Genomic DNA, 16,069 nt, shown 5'->3' on the forward strand with positions numbered 1-16,069 from the left:
TAACAAATAAATAGAGAAGAGAGTGAATGACCTTGCGCTAGTCATTTTAAACACTGTGAATCTATACAACCAAGGAGTTGAATGTGAATTCGCTGTAGTTTTTTTCTAATATAGAAATTCCCTAATTCACCAAACTCATTCCCAAGGGAATCGGTAGGTATGTTCTGAAGCAGAGATGGAGAAAGTTCCTTGTTGACCACAGGGAATTAGACATCAAAGAAGTAACTTGCTCCCTCCTACTTCTCTCCCTTCTTTAGACTGGAAAGTGAAAGTGAAGTCGCTCAGTCGTGTCTGACTCTTTGCGACCCCATGGACTGTAGTCTCTCAGGCTCCTCCATCCATGGGATTTTCCAGGCAAGAGTGCTGGAGTGGATTTCCATTTCCTTCTCCAGGGGATCTTCCTAACCTAGGAATCGAACCCGGGTCTCCTGCATTGTGGGCAGACGCTTTACCCTCTGAGCCACCAGGGAAGCCTTTAGACTGGAAGAAGAGAATAAAGGTGTATGAAGATCAGGACAGCTCTCCAGGCTGGTGACACAGCCCCAGACACCAAACGCCATCGCCACTCTATGTGTCTATTACAAACCTGAGGTCACACAACAGCAAAGCAGAGGAGGGAAAAGATCTGTACAGCAGCACCAGTGAGCCAACACCCTCCATAACCATTCCAAAGACTATCAGCTTAATAGTTTGCACAACAGAGGCATCAGCCTTTACTTACTATTAGAATTCATAAAAACAGAATGAAAAAGTCTCTAGAGGATATGAGCAAAGTTTTATTGCAATAGAAGTGAGCCTAATAAAGTCCCACCACACACCAAGTCATCATTAAAGGCAATCTTGTTTGGAAACAAATTTCATGAACTCTAAAGCATTATGCAATTATACAGTAGGTCTGGGGCATTTCCTTACCTTCTATCTATTCACAAAATCTTTTTTTAAAAAAATTTTGAATCAAACTCCATAATTTGAGTTTTAAAATAATTCTGAGATGCTCATTTTGATGGCAGCTCAGCTTAGAGCTACTAGCTCTCTGACCTTGAGTTTAACTCCTCTTGTCCTCAAATTCCATTTGTTGGAGGCATTTGTGCTAAGTAACTTCTAAGAACATAATCTGGATCAAGTGTTCTAATGACTCTGATACAGAGTACGTGATGGTTATTCTCTCCAGAGCTATTTTTAAGTGACATGAAATTTACATAGCCAGAGATCTCAGACACTAATTTTCTAAAACATTCTTCTGACATTTGTGAGAAATACTGGCAATCTCCCAAACCCAAGCAGAGGAAATACCAACTCACAACATGTTAATGTGTCAGAGTAGAAAGCTGATCTTCAAGCAAGGAGTAGCCAGTTCCTTGGTTCAGAAAATCTGTGTTAGGTAACACAGAAAAAAGACGGGATAAAAATCATAAAGACGCTAGCAAATCTTGAAAACCTAGCCAACTGTATATTCCAAAGGATAAGGGAGGAATAGGTTGAATGAATGATCCCTGTGCTTAGTCGCTCAGTCGTGTCCAACTGTCTGCAACCCTGAGTACTGTAACCCGCCTGGCTCCTTTGTCTGAGGGGATTCTCCAGGCAAGAAGACTGGAGTAGGTTGCCATGCCCTCCTGAAGGGGATCTTCCCAACCCAGAGATCGAACTCAGGTCTCCTGCATTGCAGGTGTATTCTTTACCATCTGAGCCACCAGGGAAGCCTGGTGAAGGAACGATAATAGCAAATAAAAATGTGCTAATTTTTATTGGGAATATGTATTCTGCTGGACATTGTGATATGGATTTAGGATGGATTATTTTAGTTAATCCAATATAGCATGGCATTTTACTAGCTTTTTGAGAATTAAACTGAAAATTAATGTTTTTTTGTCATGCTATAAATTTAGGAAGTATAGAAGTTTAGAAAAAGAGGTCGATTTGGACTCTTTCTGGGCAGACAATTTCTTGCTGACAAAGCTCTCATGGGCCAACAGACAAAGATGTGCCCCTCATTGTAAAAACAGGACATCTTCTCATGACCAACTGTACTCTCTCTTACTAGCATTGGTAGTTATTAGGGAAGTTTTGTAAATAAATGTTACATAATAAGAAAAATAATAGTGATAATATACAGCATCAAATCAATAGCTATAATTAAATCTAATAATGCTTGGCAAATTTTGGCTTTCTTCTCCTTTTCTTAATAAATTATAAACAAATGACACATTTTTCTATGACCTTTTTAAAAGTTTTCAGTGATGAACTAGTTAAGACCATGCCTGTGACATGGGTAAATTCAGTTTGACAACTAAAGAATAATGATCATCTTTCAATTGCTTATGTAATGATAGGAGTCACTAAAGAAAAATTACTGGAATAACTTTTCTTTTTGACTTCAGTCTTCAGCAGTCAGAATGCAAATATATGAAATCTTATCTATATTTAACCAAGAATACTTGCTCTTTTGGCTGAAACTTGACTGCACGTTAACATTAAAATAAGAAACTGAAGTTAACAGAAGTATTTTAAATATCTGTGTGGCATATTCACTGCTTTACTGTAACCTCCTCAAAATGTTCCTGTCCAGGTACGAGAAAGGAGGGTGAGATTTTGTCACCTCTAAGAAAAAAGAATGATAAAGTTAAAACCTTGTTCTGTCTTGCTTCTTGTTTTACTAGTGCCCCCTCTAGTGGAATTTTCTCAGTAATGCAGGCCCCGAAAAAACGAAGTGGGGTGATTTATGACACCAAGCACATATTTTGTTTGCTTTTTTACATTTCCTTTTTAGAAACATTCTAAACAAAATGATGTGAAATAAACAAACATAATAGTGCATAATAGACGTACAATAGTTTCACAAGCAATTGTAATTAAACAAGGGAGTGATAAAAAACTGTGCTATATTCAGAACAGAAAACGTTCTCAGATGCATGTGGCAGACAGTTATGAAAACATATTTTGCCAGAATTTACTGTCATTCATTTATGGTTTGACTTTTTTCCCTACACCAGCCTATTTGGCCATTAGCCTGAAACTTTGCGACCAGTCTCTTTCTACACATTTAAACTTCAAAAACTTGAATTTCCCCTCTTTATTATTTACCATCCTTTCTCCTTTATAATATCTTCGGGAGAATCATACCCTTTGTCTCGAACTTTTGCAGTTTATTGCTGTCTGTAAATTGCACTGATGCCCAGAACCACGACCTAGAAGCTAATTCTCTTTACAATTCCCAAGCAGTCTTTTGCTAATCATTTTCTCATATCATTTTCTTCTCCTATTAATTTTGTGTGCACTAGTAGGGGAGAAAAAGGAAGAAAAACTACCCCCACCCCAAATGACCATTCTCAACACGGCCTCATAGGATGCTTCCTGGAGAAGTGTGGAGCTTGGTAGATGCATCTTGTTCTACAGGGATCTCTGTCAACTTCTCTTTTTATGCATTTAATGGGCTTCCCTGGTGATAGCCTAAGGGTGCTTTCACTAAACAATTAATGTAAGGCATCTCCTGGGAACCTAATGGGTATTTAGCAGTAAATTCACTTCCAGTGACTGGGATAATGTGATATTTTGACAATGCATATAGAGGAGGTGCAGAAAGGTGAACTTTTCTCCAACAAGATAATAAACGACCTACACAAACTTCTCACCTTTCTGCTGTTTGGGAACAAGGACAATCAAGCTGTAATTCCAGGTATTGTTGTAAGTGCCTGACTTAGCCGTTTGGGCATGATACCACACTTCTGTTCACTGGCATTAATGTAACGTACTAGTCTCAATCTATTAGTGAAAAGTAAAATTTGCTGTGACATTTTGATTCCAAAGCCGCGAGCAATGAAAGGCATAGCCTGGCACAAGGTATTTGTATTATGTTAATAAAAAATGATACTACCATATGATACTAATGCTGAGCAGAGAACACTTATTAGTATTTTCCCTGACCAAAGTTATAGTCTACTTTTAAGTGACTGAATACCAAGGTTCTAGATTTCATCATTTCCACCTCTTAAATATTCTTTCAAAATGTTGCCTGAATTGTCTTTGTTAGAAGAAACTAAAATAATAAGATGGATACCTAGCTTTTTATCCTGTTTAAGTGTTTCTAAAAATAACAATCACTTGTATGGGAAGAAGGTTTTATCAGACTAGCCCACTTTGCCATCTCAGAATATATTCTTAATCTAAAGTAAAATTATGAGCAGAAATAGACTAAAATAGTACCATATTTCTAAATGAACAGTAGACTTTGATATAGTAGACAGTAAAGTGAGAATTTAATTTTATTTCAATTTCTAAAACATACTTACGAAAGCATTTCCTTGTCATTTTTCACCTGCTTGCCTGAAGAGCTTACGTCATATACACAAGTATGACTACATATGTGTGCATACATACACAAACACATATATTCATATAGATGGTTCAAATATTTATTTTTAATAAACCTGGTAATTTACAAAGTTAGTAGAAAGCAGTCACCATTCCAAGCTTACTACTTGAATCTACGTAACATGCTTCTTCAATTTTGTTTGCTATCCTCGTGAAGTTTGCACTCACCCTTTCATTTCACATTAATGTCTTCTTTATCATGTCAGAAAAATACTGGATAAAAACGCTACAATACAACATAAAACACACACAGAACAACTGACCCCCCAAGGAAGTGAGAATTATTGCCATATTATTGTCACTTTTACTGCTCCTATATTTTCATGTACAGAGCGATATATGAATATTTCTGTGGCATCTTTAAGAAAGCAAATTCCAACTCTGCAAATATCTTCCCCAAATCAGAATTCAAATGATTTCAGCGACTATCCTCAGAAACTGTTATTTCCCAATGAGACCAAATGTGGGCAGTAACAATTACAAATCAATTACCATAAAAACATTTAATCATTTTTGCCCTCCTCTTCCATATCCTTAGGGCTCTCAACTGATATTTTCCCATGTACAGCAGACTCCGTGTTCCTGTCTGTTAAGCTTATTAAGCGGGTGTGCCTGTTTGAATTATTATTGAACTTCTGTAGCCAACTCATATGTTGTGAAAAGCATTGCATAAACAGCTGCATTATCTATTAAGCATAGCAATTGCATTATGAGGTCAATAAAAGATCGTAGGCAAGATATCTGGAAAGTAATTACTTCTCTTTAATGAATATATAGCCAAGTAATTTCTGAGTGCTGTAGGCATAACAGTGCTATATGTTTTATAGTTTATAAATAAATCGTTATTACCTTACACAAGAGTAGAAATACATCCTTGGAAGAAAAGTTAATTTGTTGTAAAGAGGCACATTTTGCTTAAACTACTCACATATAATGGATTATCAAGTAATTCCAATATGCTGTAATTGAGAATTACCTCTCTCAATGCAGAATATTCAATTGCATTTCGTACATCTGGGAGGAAACTGTATTTTCACCTCAGCTCTTCTCCTCTACACTAAAAGCATGATTTATAGCATATATTTTATGTAGGGAATAATGGCTATACAAAGTTAATCTTAAGCTATGAATAATTTAGAATTATTTCTTTAGTTTAAATATATTTGCATGCAAATTGCATGACATAATTATTCCCACATAGAAAGCCGCCTTGCCTTGCTTTCTTTTTTCCTAGAAGCCCATTCCTCAAGCTATAACCTCTGCATTTATTGTGAATTTCCAGTTTAAGTATGTGTACTTTGCATGTGGTCTTTCTCTCTCTCATCTAGGAATATTCAGATTAGAATATCATGTTATAACATCATTTATTAGCTAATGTTACAAGAGAAGTTTTCATCAAGGCATTAATTCCCCATTTTATTAAATAAAACCATCATAAGCACCTCTTGACATCTTTATAAACTAAATTTTAGAAGTCTGAAGCACATTTTGCAAGTATGCAGAGCAACCCCACTGCCTTCCAAATCCTTGAAATGTTGGACGTCACAAAAGAAGCTAATTTTTCTTTTTGGTAATAGACACTGAGACAAAGCAGCAGTAACTGCTAATGCTCTATTGTTAGTACCACTCGCTTATTTCCAAGAAGCTCTGGTCCCAAACACCAATTGAGAAATCGCTAATGTTTATCAGTTAGAATAAAACTCTTCAGAGAATTTTGAAACTGTGAAGATTCGCTTAATTTTAAAAATTTAACTCTCTATTAACTTTTTCATATTATCTATATACAATTGAAAAAATACCGCATTCATGTTTGAAGAGGGCCTTAAGTAAAGAAATCTGTACTTCAGTCAACAATTAAGAGCATCAATATCTGTGGTAAAGTTGACCAGCAATCCTAAACCACCAACACAATTTACCCCGTGCTGAAAGTTGTTATCCCTGCTGCAGAAGAGTGAGGACGGGAGGCAGAAGGAAAAGGTCTGGCTCCAGCCTTCACCAGCGCCCCTCTGAAATCTCACGTGATCATGGTCGCGAGAGAATCAGGTCCTCCTACCACTTCTCTCTCTAACCACTTAACCTCAGGAAACTTACACAACTCTTAGTTTTGGTTTCTCTGTGTGTAAAAGTTCCCTTTGGAAGAGTCACAGGTCCTTTCAATCTAAACTTTCTGTTATTTTAACTTCTAGAAGCGAGCAACAACGACAGAGGAAGGGGAAGGCAGAAAATAAAAGTCAACGTTTATTAAGTGCCTGGCATGTTCCTGATTTTAGGTTTCAGGGCTTTACAATTATAAACTCATTTATTCTTCATACAAACCCTATGAGGCAGTCATCCCTATTCTATCATTGAGGAGATTGAGGCACAAAGAGGTGAAAAGGCACAGAACTAGAAAGTGGCAGTGAATTCTCGGAGGGTCCAGTGCTTAGGGCTCAGCCCTTTCACCGCTAGGGCCCGGGTTAGATCCTTGATGAGAGAACTAAGATCCTGCAATCCTCATGATGCGGCCAAGACAAAAAAAAGGTGGCAAAATCAGGATAGGAAACCTCCTGTCTGGAGGGGATGCTTGTATCTTAATCTTTACAGGAGAGATACTTGGCAGCATGGAAGAGTAAGGGAAGCCAGGAGAGAAACTTTGCCTAGTAGGGAGTTGGTCTTACAAATGGCAAGAATAGGCTTTGAGTATTTACTGAAAGGCCATAAAGACAATGGTCTCCCTGCCTTCATCTAGGACTTTCCTGTCTGATACCATTTACTGATATCAACCTAACTTTAAAAATATTAAGCATTAGCCACACAAATTGACATAAAAATAAAATTGATTTATTTTTATGGTCACATGATGGACTACTCATGCTGGCATTCAAAAAAAAAATCTTGCTTAGCTTAGCTAAGATTGTGTAAGTACCTTTCCATTAAGCATCAAAAATGAAAGATATCTGAGAGATTATATTAAAAGAGAAATAATCTAAGCATTTGAAGTCATAAATTCTGCTCCACCTCCAATATTTGATCAATATTTTCTTGGCTCCATGATCACTGTATGGAATAAGACTATTAACGTCAGATCCGTGTGTATTTTAACCAATTTTCCATTTAGCCAAAGTGGATCACTGGGCTGCCTGTGATGCACCCTGGTAGATTTAGTTTAATATTCATGTCTAAAATATTGTTTGAGTACCTGCTTTGTACAGCAACAAGCTATGGCTCCTGCTTGGGAGGAGATTACATTCTAGTATGATTTGCTATGTTAATCACATACAAAAGTATTGTTACTGGTTTAAAAATAAGCAGAATACTTTAATGACTCCATCTCTGCAACAGTCTTAATCAAATTTTAGTCTGCACATAAGAACTACGGGGAAAGTTTGCTTAAAATGCATATTCTCACTCAGGAGGTCTTAGAGCCCCTGTAAAGGTTATTCAGAAGTAAATGGTCCAAGTTTGAGAAATACAGACACAGAACTTTGTTCTAAGAGTTCTCCGTGGGACCTGTGCACAACCAAGGACCATCCCCTCAAAATTATGATAGAAGTTTAAGAAAATCTAATTTGCAATTAAAACCACTACTAGACAGGTCTAATAGTTAACAGCCTGGTAAAACTGTTTCCAACTCACTTGGAAAGGACAAAAAATCACAGTCACTTCAGTCAGTGTAGCCAGACTAAAAGATTTCAAATGATTAAGCATGGAAAGCTACCCAACCAAAGAAAAACTATAAATATCAAGGGCAAAAATCTGTGGGAAGCAGCAAAAATAATTAACAGGGAATTTTATAGTGATATAAGCCTACCTCAGTAAACAAGAAAAATCTCAAAATACAATCTAGCTTTGCAACTACGAAAAGAAGAACAAACAAATCTCAGTTCACAGAAGGAAAACAATAATAAAGATCAGAGCAGAAATAAATTAAATACATGCTTAAAAAATAGAGAAGATCAATGAAACTAAGAGCTGGTTCTTCGAAAAGATAAACAAAATTGATAAACCTTTAGCTAAATAATTAAGGAAAAAAGAGAAAGCTCAAATAAAATCAGAAATAAAAGTTAAAACTGACACTACAGAAAAGACCATAAACAATCACTACAACTATGTCCCAACAAATTGGACAACCCAGAACAAATGGATAGATTCTTAGAAGCACACACTCTCTCAGGACTGAACCAGGAAGAAATAGAAAACATGAATGAACTGATCCCTAATAAGAAAATTGAATCAGTAATTAAAAAGAAAAAAATTCCATACAGAAGTACATGAGCAGACACATTTACAGATGAATTCTACCAAACATCTCGCACCAATCTTTCTCAAGGTTTTGAAGAAAACTGCAGAGAAAGGAACATTTTCAAACTCATTCTATGAAGCCAGCATCACCCTGATTCCAAACCCAGATAAAGAGATGTCACCAAAAAACAAAATTATATTGCAGTATTAATGATGAACATAGACGCAGAAATCCTCAACAAAATATTGATGAACTTAGTTCAACAGTAAGTGAAAAGGATCATACATCAGGATCAAGTGAAATTTGCCCCAGGGATGCAAGAATGACTCTGAATTCAGAAATCAATGGGATATGCCATATTAACAAACTGAAAAACAGAAATTATATGATCATCTCAATAGATGCAGAAAACATCTTTGGCAACGAGAAACCTATATGCAGGTCAGGAAGAATAGTTAGACCTGGACACGGAACAACAGACTGGCTCCAAATAGGAAAAGGGGTACGTCAAGGCTGTATATTGTCACCCTGCTTATTTAACTTATATGCAGAGTACGTCATCAGAAACACTGGGCTGGAGGAAGCACAAGCTGGAATCAAGATTGCCAGGAGAAATATCAATAACCTCAGATATGCAGATGATACCACCCTTATGGCAGAAAGTGAAGAGGAACTAAAAAGCCTCTTGATGAAACTGAAAGTGGAGAGTGAAAAGTTGGCTTAAAACTCAACATTCAGAAAACAAAGATCATGGCATCTGGTCCCATCACTTCATGGGAAATAGATGGGGAAACAGTGGAAACAGTGTCAGACTCTATTTTGGGGGGCTCCAAAATCACTGCTGATGGTGATTACAGCCATGAAATTAAAAAACGCTTACTCCTTGGAAGGAAAGTTATGACCAACCTAGAGAGCGTATTGAAAAGCAGAGATATTACTTTGCCAACAAAGATCCATCTAGTCAAGGCTATGGCTTTTCCAGTGGTCATGTATGGATGTGAGAGTTGGACTGTGAAGAAAGCTGAGCACTGAAGAATTGATGCTTTTGCACTGTGGTGTTGGAGGAGACTCTTGAGAGTCCCTTGGACTGCAAGGAGATCCAACCAGTCCATCCTAAAGGAGATCAGTCCTGGGTGTTCATCGGAAGGACTAATGCTAAAGCTGAAACTCCAATACTTTGGCCACCTGAGGCTAAGAGTTGACTCATTGGAAAAGACCCTTATGCTGGGAGGGATTGAGGGCAGGAGGAGAAGGGGACGACAGAGGATGAGATGGCTGGATGGCATCACCAACTCGATGAACATGAGTTTAAGTGAACTCCTGGAGTTGGTGATAGACAGGGAAGCCTGGAGTGCTGTGATTCATGGGGTCGCAAAGAGTCGGACATGACTGAGTGACTGAACTGAACTGAACTGAACATCCACTTATGATTTAAGAAAGAAAACTCCCAACAGAGAGGATTTAGAGGGAACAAAGCACAATATAATAAAGACCATTATGACAAACGTACAGCCAACATTGGACTCAGTGGTAAAAAGCTGAAAGCATTTGATGATATTGAAGCAAAACTCAAGGTATTCAAAAACCATAGGTTTCTGGTGAAAACATTCACAAGCCCTGTATTATCAATCAAATGCCTGCAATATCACAGCATATCTAGAGAATAAACTGCTTAGGACTGCCTCTAGTCCTCTGCCCAGAAATGGCTCTTCTAAAACCCAGACAATCCCCAAACTCAGGAGTGGACTTTCCTTAGTGATAGAACCTGGTTCCCCATGTCTAGCCCAACCTCTAACAAATGGAGGTCCAACAAATGGAAAAGATAAACTAACTTGTTCAGTTCAGTTCAGTCACTCAGTTGTGTCCGAATCTGCGACCCCATGAATCCCAGCATGCCAGGCCTCCCTGTCTATCACCATCTCCCGGAGTTCACTCAGACTCACGTCCATCAAGTCCGTGATACCATCCAGACATCTCATCCTTGGTCTTTCCCTTCTCCTCCTGCCCCCAATCCCTCCCAGCATCAGAGTCTTTTCCAATGAGTCAACTCTTAGCATAAGGTGTCCAAAGTACTGGAGCTTCCGCTTTAGCATCATTCCTTCCAAAGAAATCCCAGGGTTGATCTCCTTCAGAATGGACTGGTTGGATCTCCTTGCAGTCCATGGGACTCTCAAGAGTCTTCTCCAACACCACAGTTCAAAAGCATCAATTCTTTGGTGCTCAGCCTTCTTCACAGTCCAACTCTCTCATCCATACGTGACCACAGGAAAAACCATAGCCTTGACTAGACGGACCTTAGTCGGCAAAGTAATGTCTCTGCTTTTGAATATACTATCTAGATTGGTCATAACTTTTCTTCCAAGGAGTAAGCATCTTTTAATTTCATGGCTGCAGTCACCATCTGCAGTGATTTTGGAGCCCAAAAAAATAAAATCTGACACTGTTTCCACTGTTTCCCCATCTATTTCCCATGAAGTGATGGGACCGGATGCCATGATCTTGTTTTCTGAATGTTGAATTTTAAGCCAACTTTTTCACTCTCCTCTTTCACTTTCATCAAGAGGCTTTTAGCTCCTCTTCACTTTCTGCCATAAGGGTGGTGTCATTTGCATATCTGAGGTTATTGATATTTCTCCCGGCAATCTTGATTCCAGCTTCTGTTTCTTCCAACCCAGTGTTTCTCATGATGTACTCTGCATATAAGTTAAATAAGCAGGCTGACAATATACAGCCTTGACGTACCCCTTTTCCTATTTGGAACCAGTCTGTTGTTCCATGTCCAGTTCTAATTGTTGCTTCCTGACCTGCATACAGATTTCTCAAGAGGCAGGTCAGGTGGTCTGGTATTCCCATCTCTTTCAGAATTTTCCAGTTTATTGTGATCCACACAATCAAAGGCTTTGGCATAGTCAATAAAGCAGAAATAGATGTTTTTCTGGGACTCTCTTGCATTTTCCATGATCCAGCGGATGTTGGCAATTTGATCTCTGGTTCCCCTGCCTTTTCTAAAACCAGCTTGAACATCAGGGAGTTCGCGGTTCATGTATTGCTGAAGCCTGGCTTGGAGAATTTTGAGCATTACTTTGCTAGCATGTGAGATGAGTGCAATTGTGCGGTAGTTTGAGCATTCTTTTGCATTGCCTTTCTTTGGAACTGGAATGAAAACTGACCTTTTCCAGTCCTGTGGCCACTGCTGAGTTTTCCAAATGTGCTGGCATATTGAGTGCAGCACTTTCACAGCATTATCTTTCAGGATTTGAAACAGCTCAACTGGAATTCCATCACCTCCCCTTTTCACTATAGGGGACTGGAATGCAAAAGTAGGAAGTCAAGAAACACTTGGTGTAACAGGCAAATTTGGCCTTGGAATGCGGAATGAAGGAGGGCAAAGACTAATCGAGTTTTGTCAAGAAAATGCACTGGTCATAGCAAACAGCCTCTTCCAACAACACAAGAGAAGACTCTACACATGGACATCACCAGATGGTCAACACCAAAACCAGATTGATTAGATTCTTTGCAGCCAAAGATGGAGAAGCTCTATACAGTCAACATAAACAAGACCAGGAGCTGACTGTGGCTCAGATCATGAACTCCTTATTGCCAAATTCAGACTGAAATTGAAGAAAGCAGGGAAAACTGCTAGACCATTCAGGTATGACATAGATCAAATCCCTTATGATTATACAGTGGAAGTGAGAAATAGATTTAAAGGTCTAGATCTGATAGATAGAGTGCCTGATTAACTATGGAATGAGGTTCGTGACACTGTACAGGAGACAGGGATCAAGACCATCCCCATGGAAAAGAAATGTGAAAAAGCAAAATGGCTGTGTGGGGAGGCATTACAAATAGCTGTGAAAAGAAGAGAGGCAAAAAGCAAAGGAGAAAAGGAAAGATATAAGCATCTGAATGCAGAGTTCCAAAGAATAGCAAGAAGAGATAAGAAAGCCTTCTTCATCAATCAATGCAAAGAAATAGAGGAAAAGAACAGAATGGGAAAGACTAGAGATCTCTTCAAGAAAATGAGAGATACCAAGGGAACATTTCATGCAAAGATGGGCTCGATAAAGGACAGAAATGGTCTGGCCCTAACAGAAGCAGAGGATATTAAGAAGAGGTGGCAAGAATACACAGAAGAACTGTACAAAAAGATCCTCATGACCAAGATAATCATGATGATGTGATCACTAATCTAGAGCCAGACATCTTGGAATGTGAAGTCAAGTGGGCCTTAGAAAGCATCACTATGAACAAAGCTAGTGGAGGTGAGGAATTCCACCTTGAGCTGTTTCAACTAACTTGTTAGTTTTAATATTTTTTTCAAGGGCAGAAATCATGGGCTTTTGGTCAATTTCAGTAGTAACTTTCTTTTGCCTTATTTGGAACATGAAGGGCTAATTTTCCCACTCAGTTCAGTACAGGCGCTCAGTTGTGTCTGACTCTTTGTGACCCCATGAACTGCAGCGCACCAGGCAAACTCCCAGAGTTTGCTCAAACTCATGTCCATTGAGTCAGTGATGCCATCAAACCATCTCGTTCTCTGTTGTCCCCTTCCCCTCCTGCCTTCAATCTTTCTCAGCATCAGGGTCTTTTCCTATGAGTCAGTTCTTCTCATCAGGTGACCAAAGTATTGGAGTTTCAGCTTCAGCATCAGTCCTTCCAATGAATATTCAGGACCGACTTCCTTTAGGATTGACTGGTTTGATCTCTTTGCAGTCCAAGGGTCTCTCAAGAGTCTTTTCCAACACCACAGTTCAAAAGAATGAATGTTAATCAATTTCCCTGCTAATGCTAATTCTTACTAAATCAATTTTCCCACTAATCACACCATAAATGTATAGTATTTTTAAAAGACAGTAATCAGGATTCCTAAACAAATGATGTTTAGGCAAAATATTTGAAAATGTTATCCATGTCCCTTCCATGTGAATCCATGGCCGTGCTTTTCAGAAAGAGCAAGAGAGCATATGCTTTTCAGAAGAGCACAGGGCCTTCTCTGTGCTAAGAATCGGACACGACTGAGCAACTTCACTTTCACTTTTCACTTTCATGCATTGGTGAAGGAAATGGCAACCCACTCCAGTGTTCTTGCCTGGAGAATCCCAGGGATGGAGGAGCGTGGTGGGCTACCATCTATGGGGTCGCACAGAGTCGGACATGACTGAAGCGATTTAACAGCAGCAGCAGCACCTTAAGAACAAGAACCAAAATCTACTAGCCACATCTACTTCCTAGAGAAGGCTATTATATGAAGGTACCAGGCTCTCCAACTTCCTTTGAGTAATTTCTCAAAGGTTTTATGAGATAATTTAGGGCAATCTGTATGAATGAACACCAGAGCAGAATCCTTATGATATACCAAGAATTCATGTTACTTGAGTAAGTCTCTGCATTATGATAGATCCTAAGTTTGATGGAAATGAGCTTATACTCAACCCTTATGGCCCTGTGCCTGAAGGAGAAGACAGTTCCAGGTCTCATTTCCTCTTTATCTTTCATAGCCTAGAGGTCATAACTGCTTTCAGCATTTGGAATTTCAATTTCTACTTGAACTCAATATTCAGTTTCCACATGAACTCAACATTCCCTGTACTTTAAATTTATGGAATCAAGATTACACATGGGAGGAACTAATGGTAACACACATTTATTCCAAGGTCTTCCATGTATAGGTAAGAAAACTGAAGTCAGGAGAAGAGTGGATTAATAAATAACAGTTTTACTATCTAAGCCTGTTTTGTAGAGGAATAAGATTGATATATGTGGAAATCTTTGAAAACTAATACAAAAATGGAATTTTTATTTTCAACCACAAACTTGTAAATCACAAACCGCACCTGAGGTAGCAGTTAAGATTCAGTTCAGTCTAGGATGTTCCCTTGTTGTTGCATATTTTATTTTAATATCTCTCCACCCCTTAGCAAAGATCTCTTCTATCTTTGAACTCTTACTGCACCAAAATCTGTACCTCAGCTGAGCACATAAAGCCTCACCACTCATTGACTAACCGATCTTTGGGATAATAATAACAAAATATCTGCTGGTTACTTCTAATGATGTATATTCTAAGGCCAGAAAATCATATAATGTAACAGAACAACTTAACTTTACATAGCACATTTCTCCAACTCAGCCAGGATATTTTACATACAGAACATTTTGTGGAGAAAGTCTGATTTGTCATACTGCCCTCTAGCGATATAAACTAGTGTTATATTAATCAAATCCCATTTTAATAAGACTAGTTTAGGGGACTTCTCTGTGGTCCAGTGATTAAGACTGTATCCTCCAATGCAGGGGACATGAGTTCAATCCCTGGTCTTGGAAGTAAAGATCCCAGTGTTGCACAGTGCAGCCAAAATAATAATAATTATTATAATGATTTAAATAAATAAATTTAAATATATCAGGCATCAAATCATGATCAAAGATATAATATATGGAAAAAAACCCTTTTGGCATAATTAAAATGTAAAATGTCATTTTCTCTAATACTAGTGTAATAAAAGTTCTGTACATTATTTTACAAATAAAGTAAATCAAGTTTATAGAAATAAAAGTATGTTTCTAAGTTTTTACACAAAGATTGTGATAGAACCTAGACTAAGAGCCAGCTTCATTCTCTTTTTCACAATTTCTGCAAGACTACACTATGGCCTTTTAAGTTATCACCTTTAAGTTACATGTCCCTGGTGGGGTTCCTTTGGAAGGAGAGAATAAAGCAAAGCCAGTTATCAGGCCACTTTTAAATACTGTAATATATACCATAACTTCCAAACAAAGATTTCTCTGTCTTTATAATAATTGCTATATGGGAGCCATTTGAATTAAAAAAAGTGCATTGCTTTTCACTGTTGGCTTTTGAGCTCATAAGTTTATGAAAACTTCCTTTGTGGAAGAAGGAACGCTTCTATGCATCATTCACTTCTTAAGCAAGTCCAAGAAAGGGAGAAGATCTAAACAACTTTTGACACCACTCAAGCTATTTAAAAACAATGCAATCCTTTTTAGTATCTAAAAGATGAATGTGGCCTCTGAGATGTGTGTGATGTTTGTTTTTTAAGGCTGCCAATATACATATTGAATAGTTCATTTCAATAAGAGGTGCATATACATATTCTGGTTCTTTGCTTCCATTTCTTTCTATGAAGAAGCAGGTCTGTAAAACTTCATAATTTTGTCATTGCTTACTAAATGCCAGCCTCCGTGTAAAACAACCTTAAATGTTAAAATATGTTGAGATGTTAAAAAGCAAATGATGGTATTTCAATAGTCTCCTGCCAGCTCCCCTCACACCCAGATTCTAATACTTAGCAGGACGTGGGTGCAGTGATGGGCATTACTTATTGGTGTCTCATCCTACAAGAAAGTGTTTGTCCAAGACCAAATGTAAACTTGATCAGTGGGATAGTCAACCAGGGATTAAACTCCCTCTATTATGTGATAGGCAAGATCAAGTCAGGTAGTAGAGTCAGC

The sequence above is a fragment of the Ovis aries genome, chromosome 20 (genome assembly GCF_016772045.2).
Source record: "Ovis aries strain OAR_USU_Benz2616 breed Rambouillet chromosome 20, ARS-UI_Ramb_v3.0, whole genome shotgun sequence".
Classification (NCBI taxonomy): Eukaryota; Metazoa; Chordata; class Mammalia; order Artiodactyla; family Bovidae; genus Ovis; species Ovis aries.